At 53.7% G+C, this 21,591-nt stretch overlaps 1 protein-coding gene across 1 annotated transcript in view; it reads left to right on the top strand.

Moving 5' to 3' along the window:
• Positions 1-1,168: 1,168 nt before the first annotated feature.
• Positions 1,169-21,591, top strand: part of GNG7 (G protein subunit gamma 7) — a 116,722-nt gene continuing 96,299 nt past the window's right edge. The window contains exon 1 of the mRNA XM_042927918.1: positions 1,169-1,212. The gene's annotated coding sequence lies outside the window, so the exon portion shown is untranslated. The remainder of the gene's footprint in view (positions 1,213-21,591) is intronic.

Below are 21,591 nucleotides of genomic sequence, written 5' to 3'. Positions count from 1 at the left end.
GGGAGGCCAGAGGCTCAGATCACAGAATGTCAGCTTTGCAGAAAGTTCTAGAAGTCCCAGAATCTGGAAGTCCATCATCCCCTGTGAGAAATTCTCCCCTCCGTGATTGCTGGATAATTTTGGAGACAAACCACACGTGTTTCAACATCACCGGGGGAGCTTATGAAAAATACACATTCCCTCCCCCCCCACCAAAAATAAAAATGCACATTCCAGGGGTCCAGTTCTTACAGGATTCTGTATCATTCAATGTGGGTGGGTGCCTAGGAAGGTGCTTATTTATTTATTTTATTATTTTTTTTTTAATCTTTATTTTTTTTTATTTTTGAGAGAGAGAGAGTGAGCGGGGGAGGAACAGAGAGAGGGAGACACAGAATCCTAAGCAAGCTGCAGTTTCTCTGAGCTGTCAGCACAGAGCCCGACATGGGGCTCGGGCTCACGGACTGTGAGATCACGACCCCAGCTGAAGTCAGCCTAAGTCAGACGTTTAACCGACTAAGCCACCCAGGTGCCCCAGCTGCTTTTTTAGATCCAGGCCCAGGAGTTAGGAAATTGAGAAACCCTGGAAATTATGAGATAGGCTTAGGCAAATGACCTTGGGTTTAACTTCGCTGAGACTCAGTTACCGCCGCTGTAAAACGCAGACAATGTAATTTCACCTCTTAGCCTTATGCAGAAGATTCAAAATAAGGAAGCAGTTATTACTGTCCTGCTGGTTAGGAAGCGATACACTTCTCCCTCAAGCGAGGCTAGGATGTTGGATTCGAACTCGCAGCCCCGCTGGGGATTCGAATTCACGAAGCGCCTCGCACCCGGCTTACGTCATCGAGTCACCTCTGGAAATCCGCTGGTCGTCAGCAGTGGAGTCCACCACAGCGGGACTATTTGCATATTAGCATAGCACCGCCCCCCACGCCGTGCTCTTCGTTCGCGGGTGGCCAGCGGCGGTGCCATTCAGCGCTCCGCCTTCTGGCCCCGCCCACATCGCGGGCACCGCCCCCTCGCCTGCGCGCAGCCTACCCCGCTGCCTGCCCTGCGCCCCGCCCCGGCCGGGGCCTCCCGCCGCCGAGGCTCTCGATTGGCCGAGCTGGCTGCCAGTGCCCGCCCCCCCGGGAGTAGGCCCCGCCCCGCGGTGGGAGCGGGCGCTCGCCGGCTAGGCAGCGGGTTCGGCTGCGCGGCGGGGCTGAGGCGGCCGCGGCGGCCGGAGCGCAGGTAAGGGCGCTCGCGACCGCGGGCCGGGCCGGGTTCCGCCGCCCTCGCCTCGGGCCCGGGGGACAGGGTGCGGCCGGGGAGGAGGGCTGGCGGGGGCGGCCAGCCCAGGGAGGGCGCTCCGATTTGGCTGCGGACCGAGTTAGGGGTCGGAGTCAGCTGAGGAAGGGGCTTGGGCCGGGGGTCCGGGCTGGAGTTGGGGGTCGCGGTCAGTGAGGAAGGGGCTGGGGTAGGGGTGCTGGCCAGAGCTGGGGGGTCGTGTTCAGTGAGGAAGGGGCTGGGGGTGGGGTTCCTGGCCAGAGTTGGGGGTCGCGGACCGTGAGAAAGGGGCTGGGATGGGGGTCCTGGCCAGAGTTGGGGGTCGTGTTCAGTGAGGAAGGGGCTGGGGTGGGGGTCCTGGGCAGAGTTGGGGGTCGCGGACCGTGAGGAAGGGGCTGGGGTGGGGGTCCTGGCCAGAGTTGGGGGTCGCGGACCGTGAGGAAGGGGCTGGGGTGGGGGTCCTGGCCAGAGTTGGGGGTCGTGGACAGTGAGGAAGGGGCTGGGTCCAGGGGTCTAGGCCAGAGTTGGGGGTCACGGTCAGTGAGATAGGGGATGGGGTGGGGGTCCTGGCCAGAGTTGAGGGTCACAGTCAGTGAGATAGGGGCTGGGATGGGGGTCCTGGCCAGAGTTGGGGGTCACAGTCAGTGAGATAGGGGCTGGGGTGGGGGTCCTGGCCAGAGTTGGGGGTTGCGGACCATGAGGAAGGGGCTGGGGTGGGGGTCCTGGCTGGAGTTGGGGAGTCGTGTTCAGTGAGGAAGGGGCTGGGTCCGGGGGTCTAGGCTGGGGTTGGGGGTCGCGGTCAATGAGGAAGGGGCTGGGGCCAGGGCCCCGGCTGGAGTTGGGGGTCAGAGTCAGCAGAGGAGGGTCTGGGGCTGTAATTAGGGTCTGGGCTTGGATTGGGTTGGAGGTCCTCTGAGGAGGGGGGTGGGGGTGGAGTTGGGGGCTGGGCCAGCAGGGGAAGGGGATCAGGGCTAGAGGTGGAGGTTATCTGAACCGGGGCTGGGAGTGGAGTTGCGGACCGGGGGAGGGGTGATTGAGGAGTCCCTGGTGAGGGTGGGCTCAGAAAGGGGGCACCGGGAGGGGAGGGCTGAGGCATGAGGGTAAGTAGGAGTCCCAGGGCCGTGGGGACCCATGCTGGAGGCATAGAGGGCTGGGAAGCCTGTGCAGGTGTTTGGGGGGGGTGGTGTGACTAGTCAGGAGGAAATGGGGGGTCTTGGTCAGTTACTAGTATCGTGGAGGCCACTCGCCCCCTACTTTTGGGAGGCTGACCATTTGGTGTAGAAGGTGGGGAGGCAGAGACCCTGTGGCAGCAGTGAGCAGGAGGAGACATGGGCCCAGCATACTTTGGGGGGGCTGCTCCTAGGACGTAGGGTGTAAGGAGAATGAACGTCCTGGAAGCAGAAAGGCTCGTGTCGGGGACTGAATATTTCAGGAATTTGGGGGCTCAGGAGTCGAGGAACCCAGGTGGGAGTTTTGGGGACGATGGTATTGACGGATGTGGGGATGTGGGTGGCACTTTGTTTTTCCGGGGAGGCGGGGGTTGCTAGGGGCTGCAGGGTGGGTGGGAGAAGGCAGGCGTGAGGACGCGCGGCTCGGAGGCTCCCGTGGCTGCTAGGGGTCCAGGATGCAGTTCAGAAACGTGTCCCGTCGGATGCTGAGGTCTTGCAGAAATGCGGAGTGGAGCGGGCTCGGGAAGGCCGGCCTGCGGTCCCCCCCTCAGCTCCAGCTGCTCCGGGAGTCTGGCTTGCTTGTCCGTGAAATGGGTGTAAGAAAGCAGCGGGAGGCACCTCACAGGGCTGCTGGGGGATCAGAAGAGGGAAGGTGCCACCCAGCACGCTCCGGGCACGTGGCGAGGGGACGTGAGACATCGATAATAATGTTCTAAATTAAGGCTTTTTTGGGAGGGGGGGAAGGTGGGTGGATAGAATTACTGGGTTGTCACAGAGGGTGGGGGAGGGAAGGAATCAGCTGGAGCTTGACTCTAGTCCTTCAGCCTTGGGGTGCAGTTAACAGTCACCCCTGGAGCTTTAAGACACAATTTCCGGAGGGGAAAGAAAGGTCCGTGTCGTTAAAAGTGAGGAAAAAACGAAAAAGGAAGAAGGTTCTGACACCAGGAGATTCAGAAGGTTTGTCCAGAAACAGACACATCCACTTAAGAGAAGGCTGCACGGGTCATTCTGATTTAGGGGTCCCCCCCCCCCAGGAGCCATTCCAACGTGTACCCCAGGGGTCGCAATTATATGCTCTTTCAATACGTGAGCTCTGCTTCTGGAGCTCACGTGATGGACCCGGGTCTCTCCACTCGGCATCGCCGACACTGGGGCAGGGGCACTCTCTGGGGGTGTCCTGGGTGCTGTGGGGACTGAGCAGTGCCCCTGGTCCCCACCTGCTCCGTTCCAGGAGCGCCCCAAGTCGTGACAACCACGGACGTCCCCAGACGTCCCCCTGCCCCCTGGGCACAGAATCACCCCAGCTGGAGACCCAAGTTAGTTTCCCTTTTAAAGCCCACACGTCGTCACCTTTGATCCTTAGGAAGTGCAGCCGTTCAGATTTGGGGTCGCCTTTAGATCACCTAGTGCTCTCGTTTTGAGTGGAAAACTGCACTTAGAGGCTTTTAGAAATGCTGGCTTCTTTCTCAGTGCGTCTTTTGTGTGACTTTCCAACCCTTGCTACCGTGATCTTATACACGGGACGAATGGGTACGTCGCAGGCATTGAGAGGCACCGGCGTGTTCGAGTCGTTTCCCCCGTTTTTAACCTAGCGCGTGAGGCTTCCAGAGATGCCACAGTTGTTTGGGCAATTCCTGGTCTTATTTAGAAAATACCCGTGACCGATGCCATTGTTTGCTGTTTTTGTTCCGTGCTTCGTGAAGCCTGGGCCCTATGGTTTGAAGGGAGGGACGGCTGAATACGAATTACCCTAACACACAGACCCAGCTCCGTGTTTAGAGTGGAGGCGTTATTTTTGTACAGCACGTAGCAGAGTAAAAAGCTGCTTCTTCCGTTCAAGGTGTTGTTACGAATTTTCTCATTTGCATCTGGAAACCGATAATAGTCTTTAAAAAAGGCATTTTACTAGGTCCTTCCTATTCTTGAAGCTCTTTGTAGTTTCTTACAAAAGGGCTGTTGTGTGTGGCCTCCGTGACTTTGGAACTTTCTGGAGCTCTCTAGAGGGGACGGTTACCAGGATAGTTGTGGGATTGCCGGGCGTTGAGTTACAACTGCCTTCCTTTGTGCCCCACGGTGGCAGCCAGTGGGTGGCTGCCCAAGCTGAGTCTTTGTCCTGGGAGGGCTTGTCTCCCGTGCCACGCACGCCAGAGTCCCATGGCCCCTGCCATCCAGGGGGCCTCCCTCAGGTTCCCACTGGTCTTTTGGCCAGTTCTGGACCTCGCTTCCCACGGCTTCTGTCTTGTGCTACCCTTCGGCGTGGCCTCTCTCTCTACAGGCTCTGGAGAAAATTCACGGTGTGTGTCACCCGCCACACCTTAGACACCAGGTACAAGAGCCGAAAAGGTGGAGTCACTTGTCCCGGAGGGTCCCTTCCGTCCTCCTCCTGGTCCTCCCTGCCAGCTGGAGTGCAGGGGGGACTTGGGCAGCTCTGAGACTCTTCCAGAAACGGCTATTAGTTTTCCCTGGGAACTTGGCAAAGTAGAAGATCTTACTGCTTTTCACTTTTTTAATTGAGGTACAATTTCCATGTCGTAAAACTCAGCCAGTTGAAGCATAGAGGTCAGTTTTCTGGGAAGTTTATGGAGCTGTGCAACCTTCCCCGTAAACCTTTAGAACCTTCCATCACCCCAGTAAGATCCCTATAAACGTTAACCATCACTCCCTGTTCCCCCCTCCCCAGCCCCCGGCCCCCACGAGCCCCCCTTCCTGTCCCTGGATGAGCCCGTTCTGGACGTTTCACACACGCGGACTCACACCCCGCGTGGCCTCTCGTGTCCGGTTCCCTCCCTGAGCGTCGTGTGTTCGGGGTCCGTCCGCGGGGCGGCGGGGGCGGGCGCCTCGCTCCTGTTCATGGGTGAGTAATATTCCACCCTGTGGCCAGACCATCCTTGTCTATCCGTTCGCCTGGCAGTGGACTTCTGGGTTGCCCCCACGTTTTGGTACCGAACCATCAAGCTGCTATTTAAGTGGCTTTTTCCTGGCGCTTGGTGGCCTGTTCAGTTGAAGCTTGGGGGTGGCCCGGGTGTCAGCCATCCGCATTCTGCCTCTCTCTTTTCCGCCTGAGTGAAATGCTTCGCCGTCTCTGGTTCCACGCATGCTAGCTGGTGGGCTGGCCTCACGGCCCACTCAGCGGGTGGCTCCGCACGGCCAGAACCCGCTCTGTAAAGGCATAGATGTACCGTCAGTTCCCGGCCACCTCGACCAGCTCATCCCCCACTTGACAAGATCGAAATGCCTCGTGCAGCCTTGGTGGCACCACAGGAGCTGGCCCCGCCTCACCTTTGCAGAGTGACCTTCACTTTGACTGTAGGAACCCGCCCCTCCTGGTCCTCCCTGCCACCCGCCCAGCACTCCCCCTTTCCTGGATGGTGCGGTTTGCTGTCTCCTTTGTCTGAAGCCTGCCTTCCTTCCTTCCTTCCTCTCCCCAACAAAGGCTGCTTGTGTGCCTATTTTAAGCATCAGAACGGGTGCCAGGCTCCGGGAGTACCACGTGAATGAGACGCTTGTGTGCATGCGTGGGGAGGCGTGGAGACAGGGGACCCAGGGCCGCTCTGTCCCTGGCCTGCTGTCTGAGTGGGGGTCCCGGGGGGTGGTGGAGACAGGCCCAGGCCTGTGCATCCCAGTAACTCCATAAGTGCTGTGAGAAAGGAAGCCTTCTGGGGGCGGGGGGGGGGGGGGTCCTGCGTGAAGGACAGGCCGGAGACAAGCTTCACACTGGCCAGTTTGCCAGGTGGGGGGTGCAGCCCACCTTGTGCAAGCCCGAGGCAGGGCTGAATCCTTCCACGTCATTTCCCTCAGGGTCTCCCCTTTGGCACTGCTGACATCTGGGTCAGGTTGTTCTCCATAGGGCGTCCTGCAGCATCCCTGACCCCACCCCCTCGAGGCCAGGAGCACCCCCATCACGATCACCGCAGATGTCCGCAGACATCACCCAGTGTCCCCAGGGGAAATCCCCGCTGGTTGGGACCCATTGGGCTGAGCGATGATTTTATGAATCTGTGATCAGGTTAAAGTAAAAAGGCACATTGGGGCTTTTTTTTTTTTAAAATAGACTTTATTTTTTAGGGCAGTTTTAGGTCCACAACCAATTTGAGCGGAAGGATTTTCTGTGTCCCCCTTGGCCCCCACCCCCCAGCAGGCTCCCATACTATCAAAGTTCCCCGTGAGATGGGGCATTTGTTACAGGTGCTGAGCCTACAGCCGTGTCCATAGGCTCACTGTTGGTGGTGTAGTGTAGGTTTGGGCTGATTCATAAAGACACGTATCCGCCATTAGGGTCCCACACGGAGTGGTTTCACTGCCCTAAAACATCCCCTGTGCCCCACCGATTCATCCCCTGCCCCCCCGCCGCCACACACACACTATTTTGCTTTTATGGGCAAAGGGATAAGAATAGCACAGTAACCTTGAGTACCTTTTGGGAAGGATGTAGCCCTGTAGCCTATGGAGTCTTCTGCGAATTATTCTTCTATACTCTCTACTCCAAGAAACTGTTCCGTTGAATAGAAACAGGATTCTAGAGGGTCATCCGGGTGGCTCAGTTGGTTGAGCATCCAGCTTCAGCCCCGGTCATGATCTCACGGTTCGTGAGTTCAAGCCCCATGTCGGGCTCTGTGCCGACAGCTCGGAGCCCGGAGCCTGCTTCCGATTCTGTGTCTCCCTCTCTCTGCCCCTCCCCTACTCGCACTCTGTCTCTCCCTCAAAAAATAAATCAACATTAAAAAAAAAAAAAACTTTGTGAAACTGTATAAACTGAAACGAACAAACAGGATTCTAGAAACATGATCCCACCCTGTGTTGGTAATTGGAACCATTCGGCCAGCCACGTTCAAAAAGGCCAAATAGGTGAAAATAATCTTAACGATATGTTTTATGTAACTCGCGGTATGCAAAATACGAACATTTCAACACGTAATCAACATAAAGAAGGTATGATCAAGCTGCTTTCACTCTCTTGTATCAAGTTTTCAAAATCTAGTATATCAGCCACATTTCAGGTGCTCGGTACCACATGCGAGATGTCACAGGTGTAGGACGGGAACAGGGGAAACTTTAGGAGAAAATGAGACCTCTCCAGGCACATGAATGTAGCTTAGCGTTTGGACACGTTGTGGGTCGTTGTTAGAGCTATTGAAGTATCTGCTGATTGAAAATGAGGATTGAGGGTCTCAGAAAATCAGTTCTGGAAGGACCCCCTAGACGGTCCAGTCCAGGGGATGGCACGCCGTGCCCCTCGGGCCAAAGCCAGCTCACTGTCTGTTGTTGTTGTTTTAACATTCATTTATTGTTGAGAGAAAGAGACAGAGCACAAGCAGGGGAGGCACACAGAGAGAGACCCAGAATCCGAAGCAGGCTCCACGCTCTGAGATGTCAGCACAGAGCCCGACATGGGGCTCAAACCCTCGAACCGTGAGATCATGACCTGAACCGAAGTCGGACGCTTAACCGACTGAGCCACCCAGGCGCCCCTCATCATCTGTTTTTTTATGTGGCCCTTAGGCTGAGAATGGTTTTTACATTTGAAGTGGTTACAAAAATCAAGACAAACATAATTTGTCCTGATGTATGAAAGCTGTATAGAATTCAAGTTCCAGTGTCCATCAATGAAGTTTTATTGTCACAGAGACGTACACATTCGTTGACAAGTTGCCTGCGGTGGCTTTCAGGCTACAACATATGAGACCACGTGATACCGATTCTCTGGCCCCTACAGAAGAGGTTTGCCAGCCCTGCCAGACTAACCTGTGTGATTTACAGACGAGGAATCGGCCGGGTCTCCTGGGCTCACGGCAGTGCTGGGACTTGAACTTGGGGGTTTCATAGTCCAGCTTTATCCTTTCGATGTAGCCCTGCCCTTGGGAGAGCAAGTGACGCTCGACTTCAGAGAGCTGCCTCTGCCGCTGTCCTTGGGCTCTTGTACCCCCGCAGCCTCCTGGCTGAGCAGAGGTTAATGATCTGGGGACAGATGCACAGGGTGATTTTTTTTTTCCCCCATCGCATGGTGCCCGTACTGAGGGAGGCTGATCATTTAATTTCTTTAGGGTCACGACACACAACAGCCGATTTTAGAGATAATGGGATCTTAGATTTGATGAACTATGACATCTGATAGCTCCAAATAGATCCCATTTGAAAATGCCAGTGACATTCATTATCATGTTACTTAAAGACGCCCGAGTGTAACACTGCATATAAATGTCTCCTGCTCGTGGCTTTTAGTGATAAATCGAGAAAGCCTATCAGGTAAACAAAAGTAAAAAGGGCAACACAGTGGTCTTCCAAATGCACATTCAGACGGACTGTTTTGATGTCAGGCCATGGGTGTCGTTTAGAACGATGTCCAGGAGTGACAGTTTGCCCCGAGCCCCCGTTTGAAAACCCAGTGGGTCACGGTGAATTTCACCGTCTGCAGCCAAGGACGATTCTGTGTTTGACACCCACTCGACTTAGAAATGCTTTTCTCTTTAGGTTGAGCACAGACAAGCCGTGAATTCTTCAGGGAGGCTGAGTTTTAAAATATTTGAGGCCAGGGTGAGAAGTGGAAGGTTTGTTTTGGTTTGCTTTCGTCTGTCTTTTGGCCAACCGCTGCTTTGGGAATGTACGGTTATTTCATTTGGCAACGAGAGGTGATGGGAGGAAATGGGGCGGGGGGCTTTGTGGGCAGGCCGGGCATTCCTTATTGTTTGAGAAACAGGTCAGCGCCTGTCTTCTTCTCTCTCCCTCTGCGTCTGTGTGGCACTGAAGGGTTCCAGGAGGCTCTCAGCTCTGTGTAAAGAAAACGAAGGGATGTCCACTCTGTTCACAAGCTTCAGACACCTGTATTGGGGCTCAGAAGGACGGGGGACCAGGGTTACAGAATCTCAGTCCCAGCCTTGCCTCTGGATCCTAAATTGACCAGGTCCCTGCCCCTCTCTGCTCCCCTTCCCCTGGCTGAGAAGTGGGGCACGGGGATCGGGGAAGTCTCTGAGGGAGCCTCTGAAAAAGATCGTGCCCTGAGTTCTGAGACCTGTTTTTTGTTTTTTTTTTTTTTTTTTTCTTTGATAGAATGTCAACTTTGGGCTAGTTTTTGGTGTATAGACAAGTCACGAAGGCAGTGCAGGGCACCCCCGTGCTAGCTAACATCCGCACCCCCCCTGGTGCCTGCCACCCTCGGAGGTGAATGTGTCTGTGTTGCTGCTCTTCAAGGCCTGTGCTTCGTGTGCACGTCACTACGTTTCCTCTAATGTCCTTTCCTGTCCCAGGACCCCATCCAGGGCCTCACATGACACTGGGCCCCTCTGGGCTGTGACAGCCTCTCTGACACCCCTTGTCTTTTATGCCCGGACAGTCTTGAGGACACCTGGTTAGGGATTTTTTTTTTTATGTTTATTTATTTTTGAGAGCGAGAGAGACAGAGCACAAGCAGGGGTGGGGCAGAGAGAGAGGGAGACACGGAATCGGAAGCAGGCTCCAGGCTCTGAGCTGTCAGCACAGAGCCCTACGCAGCGCTTGAACCCTCGAAGCACGAGATCGTGACCTGAGCCGAAGTCTGGCGCTCAACGGACTGAGCCACCCAGGCGCCCCATGGTTAGGGCTTTTTTCACCACGACCCCCAACCTGGGTTTGTCTCATGTTTCCTTGTGATCAGACCAGGGGTTACGGGTTTGGGGGTAGAACACACAGTGGTGAGGTGCCCTTCTTGTCACATCACACCAGGGGTCTCTGCCACCCACATGACATCACTGACGGTGTTGACCTTGGCCACCTGTCACAAGCAGTGTTTGCCTACCCACCGGGTGCTCAGAGCCCTGGATTAGTCTCTTCTCACCCTTCCTTCCTTCTGCAGAGAGGAGCCCGGGGGGGGACACCTGCCTTTGCTCTCCGTGCTGGGTGCCCCATCCCCTGTCCTGCCAGCTTTGTGGTCCGTCTTTGCAGCCTGCGACGTTGACTTTCTCCCGGTTCCACCACACCCGCACTGGAGATAGTCTGGGGAGTTGGAAAATCATCATCTTCCACGTTGTGGCCGCAGACACTGCAGGGTGTTGGGGAGAACCGTCCCCCTTCCGACCTGAGACGCACGGGTCCCACCCGTCCCAACCCCCTGTGTTGGTGAGGAGCGTGGATGGGTCCCAGTGCTGGTGACGGAGCGTCCATCCCAGCCCTGCGTAGATGCCACGTGTTAACAAAAGTAGGGGGAGCTTTCGGTTGGGGGGCAGAGTTGGGACACTCGCGGCCAAGGCCCGGAACCGTCTGCCGGCGCCCACGTTCCTACCCTCCCCACCCTACCACCTGCCTCCCAAAGGGACACGGTGGGTCTCCGTCCACCTGTGAATGCAGCGCCCAGGGAAGCGAAAGATTGCTGGAAAGCAGGCTGTTTTTTTTTTTTTTTTTTTAATTTTTTAATGTTTATTTATTTTTGAGACAGAGAGAGACAGAGCATGAGCAGGGGAGGGTCAGAGAGAGAGGGAGACACAGAATCTGAAACAGGCTCCGGGCTGTCAGCACAGAGCCCGACATGGGGCTCGAACTCACAGACCGTGAGATCATGACCGGAGCTGAAGTCAGACGCTCAACCGACTGAGCCACCCAGGCGCCCCAAAGCAGGCTGTTTTGTAGGGAGGTGTTTGTGGGTCCTTTGGAGGCAGAGCTGGGCAGCAGTGGGGGCCCCCCGGGGGAAGGGCGGGATTCCCTCCAGCCGCCTGTCCCGCCGCCTGCAGCGCTGCGTGGTCTGGCCGCACTGAGGCCTTTTCCTCTGTGGCCTCACGATGCTCAGCCACCAGCCGCGGGATGATGCCAGGTGCTGGGTGTACGGCCATCCCCTGCCATGCTCCCTGCCTCCGGGGGGGAGGGGACCTGTCAGCTGTGGCTGTCACCATGGATGGGAGCATCTGTCACACATCACACATCGTCCCCGTTTACGTGTCCGTCTCTGCTCAGTGCAGCACCGGCGTCCCACCCCGTTCCCTGGGCCCGCTTCGGTTTGGGCACCCGTAACATCCGGCTCGCCATTGGGACCACTTCCAAGCACACGGCTCAGCGACATCAAGCACAGGCACACTGTCGTGCAGCCACCCCCGCCGTCCATCTCCAGAACTTTCCATCTCCCCAGACTGAGACTCTGTCCCCATAAAGCACTGACTCCCCACTCCTCCCCCAGCCCCCACGAGCCCCCTTCCCATCCCAGCCTGTTCTAGACGTTTCACATGCGTGGGATCACACACACCATGTGACTTCTCGCGTCCGATTCCCTCCCTGAGCGTTTTGTGCTTGGGGTCGGACCACGTTTGTATTTTATGGCCGAATAACATTCCGTTCTGTGACCACATTGTCTTTACCCCTGCATCCACTATGGGGCACGTGGGCTGCTTTCGCTCTTTGCTGTTGTGACTTGTGATGCTGTGAACGTGTGTGTGCAGACGTTTGTGCGGACAGATGCTTTCAGTCCGGGGTAGATGGCCAGGGGGTGGCATCGTGGGGCCCATCCCTGTTATTAAACTTATTGACTTCGTGCTTCTGTGCCTGGCGGGACTTTTGCCCATTTGCTGCTTCTTTCACAGCTCAGCCCTGGGGGCTCTGGGATGATGCGAGTGCCTCTGCTCTGGCTGATCCCGTTTGTTCGTTCTTTCGTTCGCTCGCTTGCTCGTGGGCTCCATCCTGGTCCGTGGCAGGACCCTGCGCCAGCCTGCCCCAGGCGGCTTTCTCAGCACGGTTGATTTTTTTTCTCCCTCCCGCCCCCAGGGTCTCGCTCCTGTCTCCCTGGCCTGGAATGCCCTCTGCACTGGGTCCTCCGCCTGCTCCCTGCCAGCCCGCCCCTCCCGGAGCCACGTCTTCACCTGGCCCTGCTCTCCACCCGCCCCTGCGTCCGCTGTTCTCCCACCACCAGCGCTCTGGGCCTGCCGGACTCCCGGCCACTCTGTCTGCAGTCGATAGGGGGCCTGGCCCAGTTTTCTTTAGACTGAGCTTTAGTTTTCCTTGGTTTGTCTGTCTCACCCTCTCCGTCCCCGTCCTCCTGCTCCCGGTCAAGGTGACTTCCTGGCCACCCTTGTCTCCCATTTAACACCGTGTGTGGTGGCTTCTACCCAACTCCCTGAGATGCCCTTCTGAGGGCCAATCTTCAGAGGAGTCACCTGAGGTTCAGAATGAGTGCTTAGCCAGGAAGGACCCCAGCCCCCGGGCTCCCTCACTTCGTAGCTCTTCCTTGAGAATGTTCCTGATTGTATCGACTGCCTTTTGCCCAGGATTTGTATGTCTCAGGGTTGGACCAGCCACACTTCCTTCCAGCCATGGAATTGTGTATGTGAAGCCGGCTCTGGGGCACCTGTTTCCTAGTATTAAAACATTTTGGTGTCAGAGCACCTGGGTGGCTCAGTCGGTTGAGCGACAAACTCGGGTCTTGATCTCAGGGTCGTGAGTTCAAGCCCCACATTGGGCTCTACACTGGGTGTGGCACCTGCTTAAGATTCTCTCTCCCTCTGCCCCTCTCCCCTGCTCGTATTCAACCCCCGACTCCTCTCTCCCTGTCTCTCTCTCTCTTTCTCTCTCTCTCAAAAAAAAAGTTACCCATGGAGTTTCCATCTGACCAAATGATTCCACTCCTGGGTATCCATCCCGAAGAAACTAGAGCATACGTCCACACTAAAACCTGCACACACATATTCACAGTAGTGAGGTTCACGACAGCTGAAAAGTGGAAGCAACTTAATGCCCATCCATGGATGAATGGATACACAACGTGTCCACATCCACAGATGAACGTGTTCACCGCGCACACGCGTGTCCCTCGGCCGCAAGCAGGAGTGAGGTGCCTGCACCCACCGCCCTGAGGACAGACCCTGAACACACGACGCTCAGGGAGGGAACCAGACACGAGAGGCCACACGGGGTGTGAGTCCGCGTGTGTGAAACGTCCAGAACAGGCTCATCTCACTGCTAAGAGGGACGGGGTTTATTTTTGGGGAAATGGAATGTTCCAGAACTAGATAGAGGTGATGATTGCACAACTGTGTAAATATACTAGATGCCTTTGGAATATACACCTGGGTTACAATTGTAAATTTTATATTATGCGTATTTTACCAACTGCCCCTCCCTACAAAATATCTCTTGGTCTAAGTGGTCATATTTTGACCACTGACGTCCTTAATGGGCCTTGGGGGAACAGCCCTGTTTTCCTCGGAGAGCCCTCCCCTCCCCTGCCTTAGGTCAAGCCCTGTAGGGCTGTGATCACAGGCGTGTTCTCATTTTAAGTAATGTCCTTGTGAGTCCACCACAAGGGCGTGAATTCCTCTGCGTCTGGGTCTGCTAAGCAGTCACACCCTTGAGTTAGGTCTCGCCAGGCCCGGCCCTGACCGGCCACAGGAAGGCAGAAAGGTGCTCCTGGGTCTCTGGGAGAAATCAGTGAGTAAGATGTGGCACTGCTGAAAGTTCTGTCCCCCTTTGAGGAAGAGGGACCCAGGGAGTAAAGTAGGTAGGAGGTGAGATGTTGGGGATTATGGAACTTTCTGGAACCTTCTGGAATGTGGAGGGCGTTGTGGCATGGTGGGGCTGCGGGTTGGAATTCCTGCTCACCCTGGATGACTTTCTCCCTGTGTGATTAGACCTTCCCTGTTTCTGTCTCCTTGTGGGCAAAAAGGAACAGGAATCATCACCCATGATCGTTCTAAGTTATGGGATGGTGTGCGAGCCGGTGACCCGCCTGTAGTGATCGCTGTTCTGTTTGGGCTGTTGTTCTGCTGTGTGCTAACATAGCCTTCTGTCTGTGCCGCCGTCGTCATTCCCCAGCCACCACCACAGGCATGGACCCAACCAAGGGTGGAATTAGGCCCGCCCCTGCCGACACGGTGGCAGGATCGCCCCTATTTGTTTGTAAAGGGATCAAACCCAGAGAAAACGTGTTTGAGATTTGAGGCTGCTCTGGGACATCCAGTTGATGGAGTGACACTTGGGGCTTAGACAGCTGGGCTTAGACGGCTCTGGAGATGCACCGTGGAGTCCGGTCTCCAGGTGATGCTCCCGACCAGCCTCCCTAAGGAAACTCTCGGTGGCCCATATGGAAATGTAATTAAGTGGCCGTTTTCCCCTCTGTGGTGATGACACAGATTTGGCTCTGTAATAAAGATGAAGGAGTCCCTTTAGATCTGAGGGCCAGACCCGGCAGGGTCCCCCACCGCCCACCCCCAGCCCCGCCCTCCTGACATCGGGGCAGGTCACTCTCTGTGGGGGCACAGCAGCCATCCCTGGCCCCACCCCTTCGATGCCAGGAGCTCCCCCATCGTGACAACCACAGATGTCCCCAGACATTGCCTCACGTCCCCCGGGGGCAGAATTGTCCCACTTCTCCCATTGAGAACCATGCGCAAGGAATAACACGGTTTTCGTGTTTGTCTTTTGTGCCCTGTAGGACCCTGGGGAACTGCTTTCCTGGCAGTTCTTTACGCATCGAGACCCACACATGAACCGATTTAGGTCATGGCTGTCCTTCAGAGCTGTCCTCATGAGAGGGGCCATGCAACCTGATCTTTCTGGTCTCGAACCAGCCTGGTTTGGTAAATGATGTTCCCTGCTTTTACCTCTGAGCAACACCCCCTCCTCCTTGCTGGCCTGCATTTCCTGGTCTTTGGAGTTGCAGGTTTTCATTGGATAACACCGAACTTGGCCATAGCACTGTCCCTTCACGTTCCCCGAACCCGGGTGTCTCACGGAAGCCACACCCCCACTTTCTGTGATGGTTCGGGGGTTTAATTAGGCCCCTCTGGGGGCAGAGAGACCCTTCAGTCTCCACTGTGCGTCTGTCCCCAAGAACGTGATGTGTTTTGGTTCATTTACGAACACATCCAACTGTTAGGCTGGTTGGCACGGTTGCAAATATGTTTGAAGAATATAAAGCAGTTTGCAACCCCATAGCATTTCCCATGTGTTAAAACATTACCAATCCCAAGTGTGTAAAAATCTGGATTTTTATCTATTCTAGTCTCAGCCAGAGGGGGAGGCGTTACAGCAGCTCTGTTTTAAGAAAAGTAGTACGAGATATATATATATATAATGTATAGTGTTATTTCCTGAATCAGTTTTTCTTTTTGATGATATACAACAGAACAGCTTTCGAACTCCGTAATGCAGAAAAACCGCCTGACGGAGTAGATGCTGTTGAGCGCAGGAATCTGAATTATGAGCGTCCGCTAGGGAAATCTGTGTTTTCTTCACCACCCCCAGATCTCCCATCAAAGCAGGTGTCCTCCACATTCTCAGTCACCTTGGGAGAATGTGCACCTCGAGCAGTCAATTCGAGTTGTGAGTGCCTTCAAGGGCGGGCTGTGCTGCTCTTGTATACTTCAGCTATACCGGTTTGTAGGTTTCAAATAAATTTCATCTTTCATCTTTTGGGTAGAGACACCTTGTATTTGTCTGCTGATGCTGCATAACAAATCACTACAAACTTAGTGGCTGGAAACCACACGTTTATTGTCTCCCAGTTTCCGGGGGTTGAGGGCAGGGATCTGGGTACAGCGTAGCTAGGTCTTCTGCTCAGCGTTTCTCACGCTGCAATCAAATTGCCAGCCCGGGCTGTAGACTTAACTGGGAAAGAAGACTGTACATCCAAGCCCACTCACGCGGCTGCTGGCATGGTTGAGTTCTTCTTGGCTTTTGCCTGGAGGCCACGCTCAGTTTTTTAGCTGCTGGTTGGTAGGCAACCTGCTTTATCACAGCAGCAAAGGGGGAGGTCTGCTAGCAAGATGGAAGTTACTTTGTCACGTCGGATAATCGTGGAAGTGACGTCCCATCACCTGTGCCATATTCTAGAGGTTAGGAACAAGCACAGGTCCTGCCCACACTCAGGGGCAGGTCCTGACACAAGGCATGAGTACCAGGAGTTGGGGATCACTAGGGAACCATCTCAGAGTGCCTCCCACCCAGCCAGAGGTCACTCAGTGGTGAGTAAGGTCAGTGGTCCAACAGGAAGGGCTCAATTTTGGTTGAATGGGAGATTCATTGCCAAGTCCTAGGACTGTATTTCTCAGGTAGAAAAGTCTTTTCTCCTTCCAAAGGTGATTTCTGAGGATGCATCCAGAGATGTCATGAGATGGCATATTGCTTTGAAATAGTTTCCCAGAGTGGCTATTGGAAGGGGAGAATAAATGACTTAATTCTGTCATGTTGGTTGATTACCCAACTTGTATCACCTTGCTTGGATCACCTGGTTTGTTAGTGGGGAATTAGAGACCAGGCTTTGCATGCTCGGAGGAGGTGAGGACGGGATGAGAGAGAGGGAGGCGTGCTCATGGTGTTTCTAGATCCGGAATCTCTCATGTGTGGCTTGCATCTGGACCGGCTGTTCACCAGCTGTGTGACTTGGGCAAGTCACTTAACCTCTCCAAAGCCTTATCTTATCAGCACAATGGAGATGTTAAGCCTTAGTTTATAAGGTGGTTCTAAGGATTAGGGACCACAGGTAGAAAGTGTGATAAATGCACTGTGGCATCCTAATGGCATCCTAGAACAGAAGAGGGCCATTAGTGGAAAAACCAGTGAAATCTGAAAAAACTGTGGGGTTTGGTTAACAGTAACGTAGCAATGTTGATGTCTTGGTTGTGACAAATGCACCCTGATTATGTGAGTTGTCAACTTTTAAGAGAAGCTAGGTGAGTGATATATAGGAACTGTCTGTATTATCTTACAACTCTCCAGCATATCTAAAAATATTCCAAAGTAAAAAGTTTATTGCAAAAACAAAAAACAAAAAACAACAACACCCAAGAAGAGTCTATTTTTCACCTTTAAAGTAGGTGAGGAGTAATAAACAACGATACCAGTGTTGATGAGGGTGTGGACAGAAAGATAGTATAAAATGGAGTAATCTTTTTCAACAATAACTTAGTAGTGTGTTTTTAAAAATCTTAAAAATATTTAATGCTCTCTAATCCCATAATGCCATCTCTAAGAACGTATACTAAGAAAGTAATTAGAGACAGGCATAAAGATGTTCACTTTAGCATTATTTATAAAGCAGAAATTGGGAACAGTCTACATACTCAATAGTAAGGAAATTGGTACATCACTTATGGTATATTATTAACTCAATGTAAATATATGGGCAGCCATTAGAAAATTGTTTTCAAAGAATACTTAGAAAATGCCAATGATAGAATGTTAAATAAAAATGGCAGAGGGAAAAATACCTAGATTTTTCCCTTTATAATTTAGAAGCTATTTTTGAGGCCAAAAGCTCAGAGCTAAAATCTTCAAGTTTGCTTTTCTAGAAAGCTTGTGGCCAACACCCAGTAAATTATGTGTGGAGGTGTTCTGTACGGTGTCTGCTTTTTGTGGGGGGCACTAGGTTCCTTCTTTGTGTGGGATAGCCTGTTCATTGACTGCATGTGACTGTACCGCTGCCTTCTGGGAAGCAGATTCCTAGAGGTCAGGTCCACATAGAATCCATCTCCATGGAACAGTCTTTAAAGCATGGGTTGGGCTGTGCACTTGAATTGAAATTGATCCTCGTGTTTCCTGTGGGGTAGTCCATAGCTGCTACTTTGTTTGATTTCATATCTTGGATGCCATCTCTTATCCCCAACTGTGACTGACTCATTCTGTCTTACATATTGGTCTCCATTGATGGTTGCCTTTGTTTTTCCCTCTTAATCATGAGTCTTTCTCATGTTTCCCGTTTCTCTGCCTCCTTTCTCTGGGGAGGTAATCTTTAACACATCACCGTTTCAGTGGTCATTTCTTTAAATTATATTTGCCATTCATCTGGGTTTCTCAGTCGAGGCACTGTTGACATTTTGGGCTAGGTAATTAATCATATCCCCAGTTAGTAGAATTAATTTTTGAACTATCAATTATGCTCATGGTAAATAAAATTTCAAATTATATATAAGGACATAAAACAAAGAATTAACCTCCCACCCCTCAGTCCTCCTCACCATTGTAACTGTTAATAGTTCTGGTGGTGTTTTCTTCTAGAATTTTTTTCCCTTTGCATATACAGGTACGTGTACAAATGTATCTTTTCAAGAAAATGTTGTAACTCAGATGGCTTGTGCTAGTTGATGTACTTGTCTGTAGTTCTTGGTACTTACCAATGTCTTGGATCTCCTACAGTGTTAGCACATATAGGTCTGGGTGTATGATAAACTGTTACTCCTTCCCTGTCCATCAAGGGCTCATGTCTTTGGCACTATGGACATTGGGGCTGGGTCATCGTTTATGGGCCGTCCTGGGTACTGTAGGGATTGAGCAGCATCCCTGGCCACACCCCTTCCATGCCAGGAGTACCTCCAACATCTCCAGACATTGAATGTCTCCACGGGAGATCCACCAGGTCGTAAGGCATCTCTCCCTTTGTGAGCTTTGGCGTTAAACCTCAGTTTGAACTCTTCCATCCCTTTCACTGGCTTTGGGCAGTGTTTTAGGTTTTGTGTAGCTTAAAAACAAGCAAACAAACAAACACAGCTTTTTTCCTCAACTGAGATAGAAAGGGGGTGGTTCCCGATCTTGTAGCCATATTGACATGAGGGTGAAGTCATCAAGATCCTCAGAGCCCCAGCTCAGACAGCAGCTGTGGTCACTGATACCACTTGGGAGTGGTGTCCACTGATGTGGTTTCGAGGCCCTCCTTGGCTGAGAGGCTGCTGGGAGGCCAGGGACCTCTGTGCCCCTCTGCACCGTTGAGGGCTGGGCTCGTGCCCCCCAAGGGGCTCCACCACGTTCTATTTGTGTCGTTGCTCTCCTACTTGGGTCCTGGGTCTGCTGGTTCATAGATTAAACCCTGTCCACATGCCTGGGAGCTTGGCCATCCCAGCAGCTTTTTAATTTCTAAAAACATGTTCATGGCTATATATTTATATTTCTCTGATGGTCACTTTTGAGAACAAGCCCACTGAGCCTGGAAGACAAATCGGGCCTTCCACAGCAAAATATAAGGCCGTCGTGAACATCCTGTGGAATGTTACAGCAACACGCCTGGGTTGCAGTTTGCAAACCAGTCTTTAAAATAAAGTTACCTGGCGTAGTTTTGAATTTGCAGAAAAGTTGCAAAGACAGTGCAGAGAGTTCCCACGTGGCCCACGCCCTGGTATTGGCATCTTACGTTAGCGTGGTGCATTTGTCACAATTATTGATCCAGTATCAATATGTTATGATCAGCTCAAGTCCGTACTTCGTTTGGATTTCCTTATTATTTCCCATTTCCGAGAAAACGTCTCTTTTCTGCCCCAGGACCCCACATGGCATTAGTTGTCACGTCTCCTTAAGGCTTCTCTGGGCTGAGACGGTTTCTCTGACTTTCCTTGTCTTTTATGCCTGGACAGTCGTGCAGAGGACAGGGCAGGAGTCTTACAGAACACCCCCCATCTGGGTTTGTCTGGTGTTTTCTCCCAGTCAGACGAGGGTTGTGGTTTTGGGGTAAGAACACACAGAGGGACACATGCTGTCCACAGGGCTTACCGTTCTTGGTGTTGACCTTGATCTCTGGCTGAACCAAACCCAGTCATTTTAAACTTTGAATTATTCCCAACATTGAAAAATCTGGAGATTTTATAATAAAAGAGCTCCCAGCTCCTCAGGATACTTGGGAGAGCTGATGACATCAGGCCACTTCCCGTGCGGTGACAGAGCTGGGCTGGAAGAGGTGCCCCCGTCCAGCGAGCCAGGACCCCCATTGTCACCACCTGCCTGCCCTGGGGCCCACCTCCCTCTTGTGACCCCAGGATGGGCCACTAGAACGTGGCAAGCTTCCCCCGCCCCCGCCACTGTGGCCTTGCACCCTCGTGGAGGAATGTCCTCGTGCACCGCTCGTTCCCAAACACAGTCCCCCAGGAGGTGGCCGTGAGTCAGAAAAGCATGTTGGAATGTAGGGGAGTGAAGGTTACCTGGGCACATATTGTGGTTCATCTGAAGGACACGGCTGGCCACTCCGGCCATGTGGGGCTCAGAGCCACTGGCATCTGGGGCAGAAGGAGGGGTGGCCTTGGGCCTCCCACTCCAGAGTCATCATCGTTGGCCACTCCTGGGTCGTGGGCTTCTGGCCTCCAGCGCTGGGAGACAAGTCCCTGTGGTTTTAAGCCGCCTGGTCTGCGGTCACTTGTTACGGCCGCCCTGAGAAGTGTGTAGGGTCGGTGAGGACCAGATCTGGAAGTATGCAAGCTACAGAAAACAAGGACCGACCAGATCGCGTGTTTGGAACTTGTCGGGCGCAGAATGTCTCAAGATGTCGGGGGCGCTGCACTGGAGTTTTGGTTTCGTGGGGCCTCTGAGCTCCCCTGGTTCAGCCTCTGGTGGAGTCGAGTCCAGCATGAACACCCAGCAAGTCCTTTTATAGAGCGAGCAGTTTCCATATTTACCACCGGCCAAAATCTGGGGACATTTTTCGCTGTCATGACTGGAGTGGTCCCGGCTTCGGGTGGGTGGATCCAGGGGTCCTGCTCAGCCCCCAGAGTGTTTAGGACACCCTCTCCCCCAGAGCATGACCCGCCCCCAGTGCTGGGGGCGGAAAACATGGAGCGAGGTGACCTTCAGATTCCAGAACATTCTGTGGGTCCCAGCACCGGGGCCCAGAGCTGTGCCGAGGCAGCTGGAGCCCCCGGAAGATGAGCTGGGCTCGTCCTCACTCAGCACGTTTTACCCTCTCGAGGCTGCAGGGCTGACCCACGGAGTCAGGCAAACACCACAGCTCGGAGCAGAAGCCTCCGCTCCGTCCCACGCGAGAGCAGGGTCGAGGTGACAGCACAGCCCACATACCGGGGCCTCCGAGGCACACGGGCTGGCGTGCTGCCAGCTGCCACTCACCTGACAGTCCCCGCACACCCACAATGACACGCGCTCCCTGGAAGGCGGATGGGGAGGGGCAGATCCCCTTCTGGCGCAGGAGGAGAACACAGGGCGGGCCTCCTTGGCCAGAACCGGGCAGAACCAGGCCAGACGTGCTTCCCCTCCGGGGAGGCTGCCTGTGTTGTCTGTATCTCTTCAACAGCATATTCCCTGGGCACTTAGACTGCGGGGCCTTGGAGTGGTGGTGGAGGGTCTCCCTGTGAGGCGTCAGCAGACTTTCTGTAAAGGGCCAGAGGGTGAGTGTTTTCAGCTTTACAGGCCAGAGGCTGCAGTTGCCGGGTTCTGCCTTTGGAGGTGCAGCTGTGCCTTGGATGGTGTATAAGTGAAGGGGCATGGCCGTGTTTGAATAAAACTTTATTTACAAAGC

This window comes from Panthera leo, chromosome A2, assembly GCF_018350215.1.
Source record: "Panthera leo isolate Ple1 chromosome A2, P.leo_Ple1_pat1.1, whole genome shotgun sequence".
Taxonomy (NCBI): Eukaryota; Metazoa; Chordata; class Mammalia; order Carnivora; family Felidae; genus Panthera; species Panthera leo.
The sequence above is the reverse complement of the archived record's forward strand: the minus strand, read 5'-3'. Positions and strand labels throughout refer to the sequence as shown.